The sequence below is a fragment of the Podarcis cretensis genome, assembly GCF_951804945.1.
Source record: "Podarcis cretensis genome assembly, chromosome: 5".
Taxonomy (NCBI): Eukaryota; Metazoa; Chordata; class Lepidosauria; order Squamata; family Lacertidae; genus Podarcis; species Podarcis cretensis.
This window is the reverse complement of record NC_137174.1, coordinates 65,693,911-65,715,639: the sequence shown is the minus strand read 5'-3', so window position 1 is coordinate 65,715,639 and position 21,729 is coordinate 65,693,911. Positions and strand designations below refer to the sequence as shown.

Sequence of the window (21,729 nt, the reverse complement as noted above, 5' to 3'; positions counted from 1 at the left end):
AGCTCTGCATGTGATAACACAGCGTCATTCTTCATGCATATTTTTGTAAGATCATTAAACTGAAATAGAATGCTCACATCATCCTAAGAAGTCCAAGGATGTGATTTCAATATGCACAATATGCTTATGACCCCCAGTTTGAACTATCTATGCCAAGTGAAGCTACGCAGATCCTCATGTTTAGAAGCAATTGTGGGTCAAGTGGGGGTCAATAAGTTGAAATTGAACTATGACAAGATGGCAGTCCTGTGGTTGGGTAGTTCTCAGGTCTGGGCATCAGGCAGATTACCAGTTCTGAATGAGATTGCCATGGCATTGCCATTGTCTGGGGTTCCTCTAGACCAGGCATGCCCAAACTCAGCCCTCCAGATGTTTGGGACTACAATTCCCATCATCCCTGACCACTGGTCCTGATAACGAGGGATGATGGGTGTTGTAGTCCCAAAACATCTGGAGGGCTGAGTTTGGGGATGCCTACTCTAGATAGTTGTCTAGTTGAGTGTGATGTATGTATGGTTAAATTATATTTTACTTGTGAGCTGCCATGAAATTGTCTCTTGCAAGAAAGAATAGGCTGAAAATGTTTCAGATAAATAAATAAAAAAGCACAGACCCTTATTATCCCACCTGTAGACTGTGTTCCCTAAAGCATCCAACCCCAACCTGGTTACCTCTACATGTTTTGAAGCATAGCTCCTAAAAGCCACAGCCAACCCAGCTGGGCTGACTAGGGTTGATGGGAGTTGTAGTTCAAATCATACACCAAAGTCACATGGTAGAAGGAGGAATGCCCGACATGGTCTATCAGTGTCAGACCAATATTGGGTCATGTCCCATTTCTCTCTCTTTTTAGCCCTTGTTGTGTCTCATAGTGGCTTTGACTGTGACACTCAAGTGGAGGAAGCCAATGTGTACATGAATCACACACCTGATTTTCTCACTTTGCTTATAATACTTGAAGCAGAAGCCCATGTCTGAGCATAAACAGATCCCAAGTGATGTAGAAATTCCAGATGTGAGAACAGTTGATGCATTTTACAATGGCAGAAGGGCATGAGACATTCTATGAAAAGCATAGAAAATTGAGCACATGATTTCCTTGTGCATCTACCACTTTAATATCTGATTTATGTTACTTTAACTATTTTGTGACTGCAGCACAAAAATATCAAGATCAGTAGAGGAACAAGCACAATGAAGTCCAAATTACAGGCTGGAATACTTCCTTGCAACAAGTACAGTGTACATATTTGCAGGGAGGTAAACCATTTCTCATTTTTAAGGGAAGACCAAATATAGCAAACTCTGCCTTTTATGACTGTGGTTATTTCAGAGGCAGCTGCCAAGTGCAGCAGAGTCAAATGTTGGCTTACCCAAGGCAGCTCCTCAAATCCTATAGCTTTGGGTGCCAACCCAAAGCTTATTTATCATGATTCTCAGAGAAACAAAGGTGTGTATGAGAAAATTATACAGTCTGCATCATAAAGCTGGCTTTAGAAAAGCAAATACTCTGGAGCTCTATGTAGGAAAATGGCTGCTTGTGCATAAGTGCATGGGCGAAAGTTTATTGCAGGGTTCAAGCAGGAAGCGTTGCTTGGAGCATGAACAGCGCGTGAACAGCTCATGCAATCCCAATGATTGGTCCACATAGCATAGCCTGATGGTGGCATGATACCCATGTATGGTATTGTCTTTATCTGCCGGCTGATACAATGTTGTATTTTCCTTAGAGAGTATGTTTTACTGTTCATAATAAATGTTGGGCTCCAGCAGCCCTGGAGTTAGTTAGACTCCTTCAACCCATCTTGGCGTGAGACTGATTATTACTGATGACGAGCAGGTTCTCGTCAGCTCTAGGAAATAAACTATTCTGAAGAAACCAAGGGAGATTCCATACTAGCCATTAGCAGGTAATTGCCAGACTTTGTTCATTCACTCTATATGGGACATCCACATGACAGTGGACACTGCTGGGCTGTTGCTGTTTGCAGGTGGGATTCAGTCACATAATGGCGGATTCAAGTTGCACAATTCAAGTTGATTTGGAGCTCTTGTACAACAAGTCTCTGCATCTGATATTTTTTGCAGTAAGAAAGGTGACTGGGAAATGCCCTGGAAAGTGTGGGATAAAATTTGCTTGATGCAACACCATCAAATCCCCCTGCAATCAAACCAGATTGAATGTTCAATAAATAGGTGACATAGTCTAACCTGCAAACAAATCAGGATGAATGGCCAAGAAACAGGTCATCTGGAAAGTGACCACCATAGTCTAAAATCTCCTCATGTATTTCCCTTGTGGTTCTTCTGTCTTTTCTCTGACTAGAAAATCTGACTTTTTCAGAAGAATGAGTAGCACCATCTTCACAGGTGTAGATGCCTTTACCACTAGTCAGTGGCAGACCTACATTTTTTGGAGCCCTGCAGCTTGAAATGTTATGGAGGCCCCTTCACAACCAGCAATGAGGTCTGAGTAGCCATTGCTATTTTCATCAATTGGGTTGTCTACAACCTTAACAACATCTGTGCTGCTGACTCTCAAACTTTGGGATTGTTGAACAAAAAAAATTTAATCGGTTTGAGTCATGAGACTCAAATTGAGTCTACTAGACCAAAATATTTTAAGAAATGTGGACAAAAGTCACTTCTGGGGCCCCTGCAGAATTAGGGGCCCTGAAGATAAGCTTCATTGGTTTCATAGTAGATCTGCCCCTGCCACTCGTCTTTCCTCCTTTTTAAAGGGTGGGGTTTCAATATGGACAGTGACCTACCTAGACACTGAAGTGATTCCAAGCCCTACCTGGAGATGCTGGGACTGAACCAGAGACCTTCTGTATGCAAAGCAGATGCTCTACCACTGAGCTATGGTCCTCCCTGAATACTTGCTCAGATATTTACTGAGACCTTTTGTGGTCACCATAGGAGGTATTGGTGTGTGCATGAGTTAGTGACCTAACATGTCTGGCTGCGGGAGACTCTATAGCTGAGCATGCTGACTTGCCTTCTCTGTCTCCATGAACAGCCACCTGGAGATTCTTGCAATTCTTCAACCATTGTGTTTGTCAGCAGGTGCCATTAGTTTTCTCTCCTATGTTTCACTGAACCGCAACATAACAACCCTGCTGACATTTAATTTGAAGTTACAGTGAGCTAGATGTTTGGCACACTGAGCTGGAAGCCATCCTAAATCTTGTGACCTGCTGGGCATTCTTAACCTCCTGCAGACTTTATTAAAAGCGGCACACTTTGAGGAATGGAAGTGACTTGGGCCAGTGATGTTGTGATGAGCACGCCTTTAAGGAAAAGCTACCTCTGCACATCCCAGGAAAAGGCCCTGGGCAGGCATGGCAAAACATGCTTTTCTGTTAACTCTAAAGTAAACCATACCAAGTTTGAGATCTGTATTTGCAAAGGATTACAGCTGACCTTGAAAGGCATCGTAATACTGTTAAGAGGTAAAGTATTTTGATGACTCAGGGAGTCGGCCTGTTTTGAGATAGACAGTGCCACAGGGGAATATATAGATATAGAAATATTTCCATGCAGCCATTTTAACACATTCTTGCATGTGTGTAAGGGAACAGGACCAATTACTTGTGATAAATTTCAAATTCTACACACATGCACTCAAAATTATGCCAATATTTGCCATTTTTCTGACAATAGCTTGTAATCAGAGGCAGATGATATGAGGTCTCAACTGGGCACTCCCCCCCCCCCAATTGCCAGTGCAGGGGGCCTAATACAGATTGGGATCCTAGCATGAAGGGTAGGAAAGAGTTAACCCTTTGCCCCCTACTGTGGCCCTGCTGCCAGAGATGTTGGAGACAATCTTGGACCAGAGGGACAGATGGTTTGGCTCATTATAAGGCAGATTTATGGGTTCCACTCAATAAAACATTACCATATTTTTCGCTCCATAGGACGCACCGGCCCATAGGATGCACCAAGTTTTTTTGGGGGGAAATAAAGAAAAAAAAAATTATTTCCCCCCCCCCAGGCGCTTGTGGGGCTGGCAGTGGGGAGAAGCGCTCTTCTCCCTGCTGCCCGCCTGCAGACCAGGTCCGGGGACAGTGGGAAGACATGCTGCGCCTCCCAGCTGTCCCCGGAGCTTGCGGGGCTGGCAGCGGGGAGAAGCACGCGTCTCCCCGCCGTCAGCCTCCAAACCACATCGGGAGACAGCGGGATGGTGGCGTTCCGCCTCCCCGCTGTCCCCCGACCTTGTGGGGCTGCGGCTCTCCTGAAGCCTGGAGAGTGAGAGGGGTCGGTGCGCACCGACCCCTCTCGCTCTCCATGCTTCAGCGAAAGCCTGCATTCGCCCCATAGGACATTTCCCCTTCATTTTTGGAGGGGAAAAAGTGCGTCCTATAGGGCGAAAAATACGGTAATCATACAAAAAATGGAGGGAATGTACAGGTTTGTGGTTTAGGAAGCTTTGACCTTCTCTCTGGGATGTCAGTTACTGCCACATATTTATTTCTTCAGATAAATATATATATATCTTCAGATATCTTATCAGACCATTAAGAACGGCTAAATAAACAATGCCATCAAGGTGAACCTTTGTCCTTGCTTTATATACTTTTCCAAAGTAGCACAACAGGTTCCGAAGATTAAGTCTGGGGTTCTTTTAAGATAACAAGGTAATCTTAGGCTTATTCCAAAGACAAAACTGTGATTCTACCTCACTGAAACTGAGCACAGAGTGGGAGATGTTCGGCACTTGCCTTCCATGGTCTCTACCTTTTTTCACGTGCTTGAAATAAAATATTTTCTAGCTGGGGGAGGTGCTATATTCTGTGCATGTTTATTGGAAATAAGTCCCACTGTGTTCAATGGGGCCTACTCCCTAGGAAGAGGGTATAGAATTGCAGCTTTCATTGCTTTTGCAATTGTGATGTGGCATGTGGCTGTGTTGTATCATGGTCACACACCTATTGTCTAACAGTGGTGGAGTTGAATAACTGACAACCCCCTGCCCCATTTCATTTTTTTTAAAAGTGTTTTTATTTTCAATGTGTGTGCTTCAAATTCTGAACACTATTCCACACTGTTTCTCGAAAGCTGGAGAGCTCTCTTAACAATAAATTTAATCAGTTCCAGCACTCTTTTCAGACTTTCTTTAGGGTTTTCAGTCATAACAAGTAGATCATCCGCGAAAGCTTTAATTTTATATGTTTTGTGTCCCAGAGTGATGCCTTTAACAAGCTGATCCCTTCTTATCTGATTGTTCAAGACTTCCATCACCAAGATAAATATCAGTGGAGACAGTGGGCAGCCCTGTCTGGTTCCCTTGTTTATTTTGCACTCCTCAGTAATTCTTCCGTTGATGATCAATTTTGCATATTGTTCCGAATAGATGGCGTTTATTCCTTTACAAATATTTTCTCCCAGTCTGATTTCTTCCATTAATTTTTTCATGAACTTCAAGGACACGTTATCGAAAGCTTTTTCAGCGTCTACCAACATAATAGCTGCTGGTTTATCAATTTTAATATCCAAATATTCTAATACATTAATCACACATCTGATATTGGATTGCATAAATCGTCCGGGAAGAAATCCGGTTTGATCTTTATGAATTCAATTATTTTTTCTAGAGTCTCTGGACCTTCTTTATATAGTTTTCCGAAAAAACTAGCAAAGTTTTTACTAATTTCCTTCGGTTCTTGAATCCATTTGTCTTCAATTTTAATTTTATTGATAATTCTATCTTCCTTTTTCTTCTTTAATTGCCAGGCCAGAAGTTTACCAGGTTTATTTGCAAACTCAAAGTTTCTATGTCTCAACCATTTTATCTTCCATTCTATCTCTTCATTTATTATCATGGAGAATTGCGTCTGTAAAATTTTTATACTTTGCTTAATTAGTTCATCATCTGGTTTTTGGAAAAGGATCCTTTCCTTTTTTCTAATTTCCTCCCAGATCTCCATTTTCTTCTTCTCCTTTATTTTCCTTTGGAATGCGTTGGTTTCTGCTCTCTTCACTGTGCAGCGAAAGTGCTTGTCACGAGACAGGTGTTTACATTCCACAGTCTGTACTGTTGGAGTTTTCTCACGGGAAAGGGAGGCTGGATGTGACGTACACTGGTTTCCTGTTTTTCACTGTTCTCACAGTGTGATTCTCTCCGTGCTTCAGAGGAGAGAGGATGCATTTTCTGCTCCGGCAGAGGAAAAATGTTTTTCTGTAATCTACCAGCTTTGAAATGTAAATAAAGCAACTTAGAGTATGAGCACGTATTCCTCATCATTCCGCTGTGCACGGGACTACTGCAAATCAACATTTTGGTTATGGGCCCAGAAGAAAGACGCAGTCATCTGATGCCGGCAAAAGGATCGGAATGCAGAAGGACGGATCGGACGCTATCTGCTCTGCGCGTCAAAATGATTGATGAGGTATGTGCTACTGCTCCGGGCAGCCTGCCAGCTTCTAATTAATGGCTTTATGGCTGGACTTTGAACTTTTATGTCCGTTTGCCGGGAACAGGCAGCGGCTATGGCTATGCTGGGGAAATCGAAAGTAACTTTTAAAAGGGCTGAAGCAGCTGCAGAAGTGACGCAGCATGATTTAGGGCAGCAGAGAGAAAGCTGTTTTGAACTTGCCTTTGGAATGAGGCTTGAAGCAGCAGAGACGCAGCTTGTATAAAGCAGCTTGTTTAATGCAGCAGAGATGACGCAGAAGGCTAATGCCAGAGTCATGATGGCCCTTCAGGATGCTTGTGGGATTCCCAAGCTCAATAAGAAGAACTATGTGGACTGGGTTATCTATGCAGAGGCTATTCTGCGGAAAGAGGGTCTGTTTGAGGTTATTACAGACACCCCCCCAGCTCCAGTTACAGATGCATGGAAAGCTAAAGATTCCAAAGCAAGGGGAACTCTTACATTGATAGTATCCCCAGAAGAGCTCTGTCTATTGCATGATAAGACCTCAGCCAGAGAAATTTGGCACGCTTTGAGAGAGGCACACTTGAGGACAGAAGCTGAATCTACTATGTTTTATTTTAACAAGCTGCATAAGATGGCTAGCTGCAGAAGGCTGGCTGATGCAAGTGGGGAATCTGAAGCCAATCAGCCACATGCTCAGCTCAGAGTAGCCTGTGATACTGCCATGATTCAGAATGGAGCAGATTGCCAGGGTGATAGCTGCATGGATAAGGGGGAGACTTCACAGTCGTCATCCCATAGTGCAGTGGAACCACCAGATGGCGCCAAAGCTTTGAAGGCAGTGAAATGCTACTCGTGTGGACGTCTAGGCCATATGAAGAGGGAATGCAAATATCCCAGGGCCAAGACAGAGCAGCGCAGCGAAAGCTCATCGCGTGGAAAAGGCCAGAGCAAAGGCAAAGGTCCGGTGTCCAGGACAACGCAGCACAAAGCAATGGTCTCACGCTTCACTCCAAAAGTTGCAGAGGTCCAGAAGACGTCTAGATCTTTCTTCGTTGTTGATTCAGCGGCAACGCACCACATGTGCAACGATAAGCGACTGTTCGTGTCTTTTACACCGCAGGAAGGTGCGATTCACCAGGCGGATGACCACACAATTCCCAGTAAAGGCTACGGAACTGTTGTTCTTCACAGTTTGGACTTATCGATACAGAATGTACTTTATGTGCCAGATGCCAAACATAATTTGCTCAGCGTTGGACAGCTGAATGAGCGGAACATTGACGTTTCCTTTAAGGACAAAAGGTGCATCATCACAAAGAAAAATGATTATGTATTGTATGCTGAATATGTTGATCGTTTGTATGTTTTGTATTATGATGATGTTGTGCAGGATGACACTTGTTGCATTGCAGGTTCTAACAAAAGTTTGCATGCAGATTGTATTCATGATTTTCATCGAAAATTTGGTCATTTGGGTTTTGAGGCAGTATCTAAAATGCCTGCCTTGGTTGAAGGTATGACTATTAAACCCTGCAGGTACCACATGAAGTGCAAGGCATGCGCAGCAAACAAGGTGAAAATGGCTGCGAAAGGTAAGGTGTCTAGTAGGCAAGCTACAGAACCATACCAAATTGTTCATGCTGATTTGGTTGGACCACTAGCGCCCTCTTTGGGTGGAAATAGGTACTTCATGGTTCTCATTGATGCATTTTCCAGGTATATTTATGTGTACAATCTCAAGCAGAAATCAGAGGCTTTTCCTAGGTTCAAGGAATTCTGTGCTTGGTTGGAAAATGTGCATGGTAAGAAGGTAAAAATTCTTTTCACAGATCGCGGGGGAGAATTCACTTCTCAGCAGTTTGAAGCTTTTCTGTCTGAGAAAGGAATTCAACACGATTTGTCTAGTCCTCGCTCGCCATGGCAGAATGGACTTGCGGAACGGGCAAATCAAACGTTGCTTCAAGGGTTGAAAACCTTGCTGCATGATGCCAATCTTCCAGAGAGTTATTGGGCCGAAGCTCTCTCATGTTTCACTTACAGTTATAATCACAGGTTATCTTCAGCGATTGGTTGTACCCCGTATGAGAAGATGTTTGGCAAAAAGCCATACATCAAACACATAAGAATTTTTGGTTCTGACATGTGGGTTCATTCACCACAAAACTCCAAGTTAGACAAGCGTGGTTTGCATGGTATCTTTCTAGGTTATGAGAAAGGTTCTTACAGGATAAGAATGACTGACTCTAAGACTATTAAGCTCACAAGAAGTGTTGAGTACAATGCCAAGTGGGGGGAGAATGTGGGAATTTTCCAATGTTACCCTGATGACAGTGATGAGACTGAGGATAGTCAAAAGCAACCACAACAACCCACACCCACTGATGAAAGTTCTGATTCTGAGTCTGAAACTGAATCAGGTGATTCAGAGGATTTCAAGAGTGCGAAAGCCTCTATGCGACCCTCTGAAAGCTCTGATCAAGAATTGGAGGAACCATTGTTCACAATAGGTCGCTTTTCTCCCAAGAAGGAAGAGGAGAGTGTTGAAGACCTAAGGCTAATTCGCAGGTCACAAAGAGCCACAAAAGGCAGACCTCCAAAGAGATTTGCTGATGAGTTTGCTAAGATAGCAGTAACAGCTGTTAAAAGCTCCAAGAAGGTATTTGAACCTTCAAGTTTCCAAGAAATCCAGGATTTGGATTCAAAGGAAGCTGAGCCATGGTTAAATGCCATGGAGGCTGAGCTTGATTCCTTGGAAAGGAACAAAACATGGGAACTTGTTCCAGTAGTTCCAGGAATGAAACTGCTTGGAAGCAAATGGGTCTTCAAAGCGAAGACTGATCAAAATGGCAAGGTAGTCAGACACAAAGCCAGATTGGTAGCCAGAGGTTTTGCACAGGTACCAGGTGAAGACTATCACGAGACCTACTCACCCACAGTGAGGTATGAGAGCATTAGGCTTATGCTCAAGCTAGCTGCAGAGGAGAATCTACACATTAGTCACCACGATGTGAATACAGCTTTTCTGTACGGATCTCTAAATGAATCACTTTATATGCTTCCACCTGATGGCGTACAGGTAAAACAGGGATTTGTTTGTGCTCTGAAAAAGTCCCTTTATGGTCTCAAACAAAGTGCACGGTGTTGGCACACAAAACTCACTGAGGTATTGTTTTCTCTAGGTTTTAAGCAAGGGAAAGCTGATCCATGTGTATTTGTCAAAGAGGAGGGGCAAAAGAAACTGTATTGTTTGTTTTATGTTGATGATCTTTTATTCTTTTGGGATGATGTCACAATGTACAATAACGCCCTAGCTCAACTGAAAGAGCACTTTGACATGAAAGATCTTGGTGAGGTAAACAACTACCTATCTCTGGAAATAGAGAGAGATCAAGATGGTAACATTCTAGTACACCAGTCACGGAAAATTGCTGATGTGTTAAGCAAACTAAACCTGATGGATGCTAACCCTGTAGACACACCGATGACAACAGATTATCAGGTAGATGACACTGAAGAAGCATTTTCTGACACTACACTGTACAGAAGTGTGCTAGGCAAGCTAAACTTCATTGCCAGATGTTCAAGACCAGATATTGCTGTTAGCTGTAATTTGCTAAGCAGACAAGTCAACAATCCTACTGTTAAGGATTGGAAAGCTCTGAAACGCATAGCGCGGTATTTGAAAGGCACTATGCATTACAGACTGAGATTTAACAATCAGAAGTCTGGTGGTCTTGAGATATTTGCAGATGCAAGTTTTGGAAGTGACACTACAGACAGGAAAAGCACGTCTGGAGTTTGCTATATGTACAATCAGGGTCTATTTGATTGGTCATGCAAGAAGCAAACAACAGTTAGCTTAAGAACTTGTGAAGCTGAACTGAATGCACTGTCTTATTCACTCAAAGATTGTGAATGGTTGTTACAATTGTGCAAAGACATGAAAATTCCTGTCAAATGTCCAATCCAGGTTTACCAGGACAACAAAGCATGTTTGGCTTTGCTGAATTCTGAAGGTTGTAAGCAAAGCACAAAGCACTTGCAATTGAAGTTGCAACATGCTAGGGAACGTATTCAGAAGGGACTCGTAACGGTGTCCTATATGCCAGGTAATGAAATTCCTGCTGATGTATTGTCCAAGATTGTATCAAGGGATCAACACTGTACCTATGTGCAGAAGTTGGGTTTGTACTGATATTGTACGAACACGCTGCCCAGTGATGTTCACAGAAAGGGGGAGGATGTTGGTTTCTGCTCTCTTCACTGTGCAGCGAAAGTGCTTGTCACGAGACAGGTGTTTACATTCCACAGTCTGTACTGTTGGAGTTTTCTCACGGGAAAGGGAGGCTGGATGTGACGTACACTGGTTTCCTGTTTTTCACTGTTCTCACAGTGTGATTCTCTCCGTGCTTCAGAGGAGAGAGGATGCATTTTCTGCTCCGGCAGAGGAAAAATGTTTTTCTGTAATCTACCAGCTTTGAAATGTAAATAAAGCAACTTAGAGTATGAGCACGTATTCCTCATCATTCCGCTGTGCACGGGACTACTGCAAATCAACAGTTTTGTTGTATAAAGAAGCCTCTTATGACGGCTTTACCCGCGTCCCAATCCGTCTCTAGATCTACTCCTTGATTTAAATTAAAATATTCTTCTAAGATTTGCTTGGCCTTCTGTACAATTTTTTCATCGTTTAGCATATTCTCATTAAGTTGCCACCTTTTAACCTTTTAACCATTTCATTTTTAAAAAAAGTGTTTTTATTTTCAATGTGTGTGCTTCAAATTCTGAACACTATTCCACACTGTTTCTCGAAAGCTGGAGAGCTCTCTTAACAATAAATTTGGCAAATGCCAGCAAATGTACTACCTTTGCTGCAGCAACAAATTGCCACTTTGTGAACATTTAGGTATTTTTCAACTGCCCATCTACCTTGCTTTTTAAGAAAAGTGACAAATCATAATATTTCTGCTCCTTGCAGATATGCATTGGAAATCAGTGCAGTTGAAGCAATCGTACACTAACAGTTGAACAATCTGAAGAAGACCCAAGAGAAACCTACCAAGACCTTTTCCAGATGGCCTGTTTATTGAGCATTCACCCTGATTTTGTTCACACAAAAGTTTCATGGAAGGTTATACAGCCAGCATCTACTGGGGGTATTAAAATTGTTTAGGGCAGTTTGATGTGGAAAAAACTATTCCCTCCCCCCTGTGCCCCGTGAATATTTACTTTTATACAAGAATACATAATTAAAACTGATGTGAAAGAGATATGTGTATCATCTATTATATTAACAGTATTAATCACATTGTTTTAATGCATGTATCACAATGCATGCATACAATCTCAACATAAAATAAATTCACCGCGAGCAACTTGGAATGAAATTTTGACCTTTGAACTGTGCAGGGGAGGCAGACAAAGGCAACACCCGGACCTTGTCCAACCCCCACAGAGCAAGCCTTTGCGTGTTCAGACCCAGAGACCTCCCCCCTAAATAAATTCACACGACGCAAATGTTAGTTTGGTTTTTGGCAGAATTTAGGTCACAACTTTATTGATTACAGAAAGTGAGTGGTTGCATAGGCTCTGGTTCGACTAGCTCCCTGCACTTGCAGGTAGCACTGACCCAGGGTTCCAGTATAGGTCAGCCAAGGGTGTGTTAGGTTAGATCTTGGAGAGGTAACCAACTACCCATCTCTGGAAATAGAGAGAGACCAAGATGGTAATGTTTTAGTACACCAGTCACAGAAAATTGCTGCTGTGCTAACCAAACTGAACCTGGTGGATGCTAACCCTGTAGACACACCAATGACAACAGGTTATCAGGTAGATGATACTGAAGAAGCATTTTCTGACACTACATTGTACAGAAGTGTGCTAGGCAAACTAAACTTCATTGCCAAATGTTCAAGATCTGACATTACAGTTATCACTAATTTGCTAAGCAGACATGTCAACAACCCTACTGTTAAGGATTGGAAAGCTCTGGAATGCATAGCACGCTATTTGAAAGACACTATGTACTACAGGCTGAGATTTAACAATCAGATGTCTTGAGATATTTGCTGATGTGAGTTTTGGAAGTGACACCACAGACAGGAAAAGCACGTCTGGAGTTTGCTACATGTACAACCAGGGTCTATTTGATTGGTCATGCAGGAAGCAAACAACCAACAGTAAGCTTAAGTTCTTGTGAAGCTGAACTGAATGCATTGTCTTATTCACTTGTGGACTGTGAATGGTTGTTACAATTGTGTAAAGACATGAGAATTCCTGTAAAGTGTCCAATCCAAGTTTATCAGGATAACAAAGCAAGTTTGGCTTTGCTGACTTCTGAAGGTTGTAAGCAAAGCACGAAGTACTTGCAATTGAAACTGCAACATGCTAAAGAATGTGTTCAGAAAGGACTCGTAACAGTGTCCTACATGCCAGGTAATGAAATTCCTGCTGATTTATTGTCCAAGGTTGTTCCAAGGGATCAACACTGTACCTATGTACAGAAACTGGGTTTGTACTGAGATTGTACTGACACACTGCCCAGTGGTGTTCACAGAAAGGGGGAGGATGTAAGGTTTCTGTTATGCCACTGTGCAGTTTTTGGAGTCACAAGACTCTATTGACATTCCAGACTGTTGGAAGTCTCACGGGAGATGGATGTTGATGTTACTGGTTTCCTGTTTCTTTGTTCCTGTTGTTTTCTCTCTCTCACAGCCAATCAGCCAAGTGGGGGAAATTCCTGCCATGCCCCTGTCCCAATGACAGACAACACATGATGGCATAGCAAGGTCAAGCGCACAAGCCCTAAAAGTAGGGAGAGGTGGGCAGGTGTTCTGAATGCACGCGCCAAAAGAGGAAACTCTAGGTCACGTGCATTGCTTAATATAGGTCCCTTGATCCGTTTGGACTGCACCCCATTCGTCAGATTAAACCCAACATTGAGGGACCTACCAATCGGGTGTTGTGGCTGACCAATCTTACCCACCCACAACATAGGGGATCGGTCTCCAGGTCTCACCGCAACACGTGCCCTCTTTTAGGGAGGACACGATATTGCAACAGTCCTGCGGGAAGGAACATCTGAAACTGGTTCTTGCTCTGGTGGGGCTAGTTGTTTTGTTCTTTGAGCATGTGGTTCTTGGTCTATCTGTTGTGTTTTATAAATGTTATTAAGCTGCTTCGGGGACCCTAGCTGAAATAGCAGAATATACGTTGATCTACGAAATATATAAAACACAGCCTTGCTGCTTGTGGTGCATTCATTCTGATTTGTTTACATGGATATGACATCACTTGATTTGGCTATGACCTCACACTTGCCAGTGCTTTTCCCCATCGCTTTTCTTATCCCCAAAATGGGTCTTCCTTCCTTCCTTCCTTCCTTCCTTCCTTCCTTCCTTCCTTCCTTCCTTTTCTGTCAGAGTGCCAAATGCACTTCAATTGCACAGCCTAACTTTGTCTGTACTGTATATGATTGAATCATACCTGCAAAATAGTGACAGTGCAGAAGCACCTGGGGACACATAAATAAAGTTGTTTAACAGTGCCATCTACTGAACCAAACTGCAGAACAGCCCTGCTAACCTTTCTCTTTTGAATGTCTATAAGAATAGTTTGATCCTGTTTACAGAGTCGCAGCCGTATTAGGTTTGTTGCAACAAAAACAACCAAGATCCTTAATGACACCTTTGAGTCTAGCCCATTTTCATGGGCTCAAGTCCATTTTATCAGAAGCATGTTGTGTAATTCTCAGTAGGAGATATAAACACACAATGTTTTTCTGATGCACAAGAGCTGTAAACATTGAGGTAAGAGGGTAGGGATGGAGAAGAAATTTGATTCAGTTCACATTTTGTGAAACCAAAGAAGAACCAAAATACAGGCATCCTTCAAAATCCAAAGTTCTCTGAATTTTGCAATGCAGTTGTCCAGCCAAGTAACCCAAGTATTGTGTACAGAAATGCATATATTTAGGTAAAGTGTGCATAAAATGAACATATCAGTGAAAACAACATACAAAATTAATTGTATTCTGGAAAATGGCACTGCCAAAATGTGTATATTAGGCAAAATTGCATACAAACATGGGTACATTAGTTGAAACGTGCATGAATACGCTGATGAATTTTCACGAGGTTGTGTTGTTTTTTTAATTGCAAACTGAGGTGGAAATGTGGAGACCTGAACTTAAGATTGGAAAATAAGAAACTAAGAGCTACCAAAACTGACACCCATCCCTATAAGAGAGTAATAAAATGCAGAAAGTATAGATAGTGGGTGCTTTCAGAAAGTAATTATTTGGGGGTTAGATTCATATACTGGCAAATTCAGGTTGTACAATCAAAGTGCTCTTGTTCATGTTGCACATGAACACACCAAATCAGGCTTTTTTTCTGTAAGGAAAGTGATGGGAAACTGCACTGGAAAGTGTGGAATAACACTTGTTGATGCAACACTACATATGCAAACAAATCCGCATAAATGCTCAATAAACAGGAGCTCCTGGAAGTGACCAGTGATAGTTACATTATTAGCAGAGGTGATGTTCAAGACGGTTGATGGTTGTAACACAGGCATCCTGGCAAGGATGAGCTAATTAGCTGATATTGTGTGATTTCCCCTTTTGAGTTTCCTTTTTTAAAAAACAGATTGTTTAAAAAAATGAAAGTGGGACAGACACATTAAAAAAAAAACACTTACAAAGTGGGACACTACACTTGGTATAGAATGATAAGTACTGTATTTTTTGCTCCCTCCTAAAAAGTAAGGGGAAATGTGTGTGCGTCTTATGGAGCGAATGCAGGCTGCGCAGATATCCCAGAAGCCAGAACAGCAAGAGGGATTGCTGCTTTCACTGCGCAGCGGTCCCTCTTGCTGTTCTGGCTTCTGAGATTCAGAATATTTTTTTTCTTGTTTTCCTCCTCCAAAAACTAGGTGCGTCTTGTGGTCTGGTGCGTCTTATAGAGCGAAAAATATGGTACCTCTTTCCTGGAAAGTAATCTGGATTTCTAGTAGGGGTGGAAAATAGGAAAGGAGCACTCATCAACAGACACCATTCTCTTTGGCCCATTTTGTGAGTCAGCCTACTACTTCTCTTCCTTAACTATCAGTGATTCTCAGTCTTTTCACTTAAAAACATTCGATATTGTGAAATATCAGGGCAGTGTTAAACATAAGACATATTTTTAAAAAAACATAAATGGCATGATGGTGTGTGGAGATGACAGGTAAATAATATTTTTTTGCCAGCATGGCACATTATTCTTTTAGGATGCTTCAGCTTAAGTGGAACTAAATGTTCCACAGCTAACATGGGATCCCCAACTTCATATTTGCTTCCAAAATACAAAACAGGGACAAGTAAATAAATGGAAAGGGAGAGGAAGAATGCTTAACCCTTCTCATCTGCTACATTTCTACTGCTATCCCTCCACCCAGCTGCTTTTCCCTGAGTGACTGTCAATCACATCTCATGGCCCTCTGATGACTTTCCACTGGCAGGCAGAGCCATTGTTATTTAGACAGGTCTTTGGTTCTTAATCTAATGTGCAAGTGTGTTGAAACTGGTTTTCGTTGTTGTTGTTACTGCTCTTATCGATGTTCTTCTGTGTTTTAATTCTGCCTTGTTCTTCTGTGTTTTAGTTTTGTTTCATTGTACTGTATTTGTCTTAGCCACCTGAAGCACTATTTGGTGGAAAGGTGGGATAGAAACCTCAGAGAAAAGCAAATATGGTTGGGCATGTACAATGTTACACAGCATTCCTGAAGTGACAGGCGGAGGACTATAGCATCCAAACCAGATAGTGTACATTTCTATTTGAATTTGTTTGCCTTTTTGATAAATTTGCCATGTCCCACCTGGGACAAAAAATGCCATGAAGCTCCAGGGATTGGCAGTGGACCCCAACTAGAGCATGGGACTTGGCAGCAATGATGCCAGCCCCAGCTCTGGAACCATATATGGTGAGAACCCTAGGGAGACTGAACTGGTTCTCATCTGATGTTTGCAAAGATGCTGTGGCTATCTTTAAAGCATATTATTTCCCTCCAAGAATTCTAGGCACTGTTGTTTCTTAAGGGTTGCTGTGAATTATAACTCTGAGAGGTGTAAACTACAGTGCTCAGAATTCCTTAAGATCAGGAACGTGCTTTGAGTATGTTTTAAAGGTATGGTGTTGTGCATAGCCTATGTCAGTCTAGCTTGTACTTCCTGATAAGTGAATCATGGGGTTGAGAGCTACTTCCCCATGCAACCCTAAAAGGTTATGTTATGCAGTGTAAAATAGGCTTCAAATTCTAGTGTTGGTGTGCCATATTACTAAATTTCCCAAATGTCCCCCCCAAAGCTGTCCTGCTTCCTTCTATCATTAGCTCTCCAGAGTGTTGTTATTCACTTCTCTAGCTATAGTGTGGTCCTAACGAAAAAGAAGTACTTCAGAAAGAAGTGTGTGCCATGCAAAACTAACAGGAGGGACCAGAGAACAGCCAGTGCTGGCCATGTCATGGAGGCCTGTAGGACAAGGATTTTATTATTCAGCGTGGTAACCCCAATTATTCCAGCTAGTAACTAACACTGAAACATTCTTGCCCAACCATCACCAGCCAGTTTGGCCCACTGGTTCCTGTGAACAGTTAGAGCCCAAATGTATTGTTAGAAGTGCTGGGTGCCACCCCAACTCGTTGTTGAGCAGTAGCAAGGTTCCAGGGGGTTCCAGGCACTCACCCAGCATCTGTGTTCCTTTGGAGAATTGAAACACGGCAGAGACTGTCACAGCTTTAAGAAATGTAGTTTATTTGTCTATTTACACCTTCAGTCTGCATGAGGGAGTCCAAATCTTACAACAGGTAAAAGGTAAAAGTAAATCTTACCACATGGCCATCTCAAGCAGGGCTTGTTTCCCATAGCACTGCAGCCCTGCAGTCAAAGGCATCTCTCCCAAGCCAGCCTTCAGCCATCCTGCCCAAGGTGGATCCCAGTCCTTTCCCCCTCCCTTCCCCCTCCCTCTTCCCAGCACACCTTGTTCCAAAGGCCCTCTTTTCCTGACACCTGACACCCGGTTACCCTGGCAACCTTCCAAATCCCCAGTCTCTGTTCACACCTGGGGGGGGGGAGTACAGTTTCCCTTGTATTTCCAATGGCCCTCAATGGCCCTGTATTGTTTCTTAATGGCCCTAGCTAGCCCAGGAATTCCTCTGCAGCTTATATTTCTCCCTTCACATCCCAAATAATCAAAATCCTACCATTTATTAACTTACAGTATAGGGTTTAGGGGGGATCCCCCCCAAATCTATAACAGTATGCTGTTCTCATTGGTGCCAATAACAGACACAGGAACGTAGAATGCTCAGGTAGTTTCCTTAATAGCCGCTTCATTCTCATTAGTGGTGTTTCCTTCTGCTATAGAAATGCCACAATTCCTGAGCAGCTTTTTTTCTTGAGTTCTTTTGACTCTGAATGGATGAAGCGAATGACTGGCTCTTTCTCAACAGTACTGAATGGGTTTTTCCACCTAGTGGTGGCTCTAGACCACATCCAGCTGAAATCACAAACTGTCCTGGCAATATCAAAAGTCCTAAGGTCACTGGTGCCTGGATAGATTATCTCTCAGTTTTCTCTTGAGCATACAATTGTGCTCAATGGCTGGATTGCCAATCACCTGTCTTTGCTGACCCTCCAGTGATTGCTTTCTCATGTTGATGATTCACTAAGGGATAAAAGCTAACAAATGACTTCTCTGTGTAGGAAAGAGAAGAAGCAGAGAGATCTAGTTGCAAATTTGGAAAGAAAACAATGCCCACTGTTACTACAGAATGCGTCTGTGAACAATAACTACAGAAACTTAAACGATTTCATATCAATATGATGCAATATTACCATCATTTTCATAAGACAATAACAATGGTCAGTTGCAAGCAAAATAAGCTAGCTTTTTTTTTTTTTTGTCTGCCTGTTGCTGCATAGAGAGACATGCTTTTGGTGTTTGATCAAGGACTACACAAATAGCTGGGCCAAGGCTGGACCTTTAACTTCCTCTAAACAGCAGGTCAGCACTTCAGATGCAAACAGGATTAGGGTTCAAGGTGCATACAATAGGAAAAAAGTCACAGAGCCTATCCAAGGAAGAGTCTAGTGAATAAGGGAATAGGGGCTGGAACTGAGGGAGAGAGAAAGGCCATTCTGTGGTTCGCCTCAGATCCCAATATGTCTTGGGCCAACCCTGTGCCAGCTACACATCTGAGGGGAGGGCATTCCAAAGACCTGCTGTTTAGAGGGCATTCCAAAGACCTGCTGTAGAACTATGGTTATATAACTGCAGGCCAGGAACACCAGTCTAGTCAACACTTGTGACACAACAATTTGTGTCAACACTTGCAAGGCTACTCCTCTCATGCTGTAAAGCCCTGTCACTCTGTGAAAATATTATTTAGTGTTTGATTGATTTTTGGACATTGCGAATTCCCATCATTGCTGCACTAGTTCACCCACCTATGTTGAATTCATTATTAAGACAGGGAAACAGCAACACAGCTGCCCTCTTGCAACAGCATTATCCCTGCTATCTGTAAAGTGGGAATGGGACAGAATGCTGTGATCACCAGAAAGGGATTTATAACTGTATTGTACAAAGACCTAATGCTGCTAGGGCGTGGTTTGTCTAACTGACCAGAAGTGCCTTCAGATTCCAATTCTGAATTAGAAACGCAAACACATAAACTTAAAAAAAAAAAATGCTACCTCTACACGTGCAGCAGTACTCTTTGTTATGTAATTTGTTGCAGGAAACTCCCCCCCCCCAATCATTCAGTTTGTACAAACTGACTGCAGAGAAGATAATAAGACTGCAGAGAAACATTGGGATGCAAGTCTGCATAGACATGCGTAGGGCTGCATTGTAAGTTACGGCCATCGGTCACAGCTGCTTAAACAATCCCTTCACGGAACCCTTTTGAAATGCTCTGTCCAAGGTTGTGTGAAGATCGGCTGTTTGCTTAGCAAAGAGCCAGGTGTTTACACGTAAGGTAGTAGATTAGCTTTGTACTTTTGCTCCCCAGATGGGACATTGCAATTGAGCTTCAGCAATCTGGAGCCTGAATCAGCTAATTCACATAATTCTTTGCCTCCTCTGTTCATTAGAGTAATCGTTGTTATTTAATTCCCAACTTCTACTTCTCTAGAGATAATCAGTTTCACCAACATCTAATTCCTGTCAAGAACAAAATATTTTAGACATTAAAAAAATCTGTCCATGCTCTCACAACTTTTTGTGTAACATCTGAGACATGCATACAATGTCCTGCCCTTGCAAGTCTCCCTAGAAAGATTCATTGGGTTTGCATATGTGACTTTTTACTGGACCAGATAGATATATAATGGAAATTGCAGGTCCACAGTGAGTACAAGCTTTTGAGTTTTCCAGAGATGGCAAACAGAACGATGGGGGGAGGGGGAGGTTTTGGCTGATGTTTAAATTGTAGTGTCTGCATCTGGGCACAGTCTTAAGATGAAATGTTCCGGGAGCAAGCAGAACAGGGGGAGGAGCTAGTATTCAAACAAGACCCTTTTGGGTGCTGGTTGGCCTAAGAAATATTTTGCCCCAACATGGATTTTGTGTAATTATACATTTGAAGTCTCTGGTGTGTTGGGTGTCTAAAATGTTGAAATTAGTGGTCTGTTTGCAACATGGCAACAGATTCAATCAAAGGTATTGCAGCATTTGGGTAGCTGCAACTGCTGGAAGTTGCTAGAACAAGGTAAAGTCTTCCTGAACACTTCTTCCTCAGGGTTTGTGTGTTTTGAGTAAGACTGATGCTCACATTCCTCAGCAAGGATAAATACAGGGAGCCATGTGACATTTGTGTACGACTGGCATGTAGGAAGGTGCTGTTCTTGAACAAGGAAATCTCAGTTTGACCCCTTCTACACCCCTTTGAGTCATTCACCCTGTCACTGGAATTAGAGATAAGTACAGGTTTTTCTGTCTTTGTATTTCCTAGCAAACTTAAATACCACAAAAACCTGACAGCATTGTGGTGTTTGTTTGTTTTTTTTAAAAAAAAACCAACAGAGGGGAATTTGCAACAACAAAAAATTGTAATCCTCTTCAGATGTTCTGTACTAGAGTTAATTAAACATGAAATGGTGGCACAATGATGTGTCAATTTTGGTTCTCTCAGGTTCCCCTTTTTACAGTCTTAAATTCAGCTCTCCACATTTGCAGCAATTTAGTGTGTGTGTGTGTGTGTGTGTGTGTGTGTGTTCATGAAAATTCATCAGTATTTTGGTGTGACTTGTCCTAGGAAAAACATTTTTATATTCCGTTTTGACTAATGTACACATTTTTGCCTGCAGTTATCCTTAATAATAATGCCTTTTGTGCGTTATTTTCACTAATGTCTTCATTTTCACGCACACTTTCCCTGAATATAAACATTTTTTGGTTGGAGAATTGCATTGCAAAATTCAGATAATTGCAGTTTCAAAGGGTGGCTGTGTTCCAGTTTTCATGTTGTTTTGGAAAGTGCAGACTTGATAGATTTGGGTTTAAAAGTGTATTGAATTAAATTAGTCCTCCACCCCAAGTCACTTGCTCACCCCCCTTTGCCATTCCAGCCACCCTCTGTTAGTTGGAGGGGGGACAAGCACAAGGATCTTTGTGTGTTTTAGCATGCGCAGGGGAGTTCCATGAGTACTGGAAGCTCCCTGCTTCATTAGTTTCCTTTCCAACTGGTGGGGGGAGGCGACTTGAATGGTGTCAGGAACAGCAGAGCTATTGCATTTGCTCCCCCTGCCCACCTTGTGTGCTTATTTAACCCTAATATGGAGCATCTGAAGAGGGCTTCTGCATCACTGAGGGGAAGGTGTCCATTATCCTTCTCTGCTCCAAATCACACCCCTAAACTGTTTTACCATGTGGGGTGGGGAGTGGTTGCCCCATTGCTTCTCTATTCTAAATTGCCCACTAAGTCACCTTTTCTTATGTGGGGATAAATAAGTTTGAAACCCCAAGGTAAGGAAAATACCTAGAGATAGGGGAGGGAGGTAATTTGTGGCAGAAAACTGACAGGCATAGAACGTGTTAAATACCCCGTCTCCTCTGCTACTTTTCTTTTTTTAAAAAAATAATTTTTATTAACCGACCAATCAAATCAAATCAAATCATATCAAATCACATCACATAAATTCTGAATTACAAAGCCGAATTTTATTTTGTCTCCTTATTTTTTAATTTTTTAAAGACTTTGGGGCTTTCTTACATACAGTGTTTACTCAGACCTGTCATAATATCTGGAAGCTTTAAAAGTCTTTCTTTTCTTTCTTTCTTTCTTTCTTTCTTTCTTTCTT

At 42.3% G+C, this 21,729-nt stretch overlaps 1 protein-coding gene across 1 annotated transcript in view; it reads right to left on the bottom strand.

Annotated features, from left to right (window-relative positions):
- WDR53 (WD repeat domain 53) overlaps positions 1 to 21,729 on the bottom strand; it is a 374,347-nt gene that overhangs the window by 126,800 nt on the left and 225,818 nt on the right. The window lies entirely within an intron of this gene.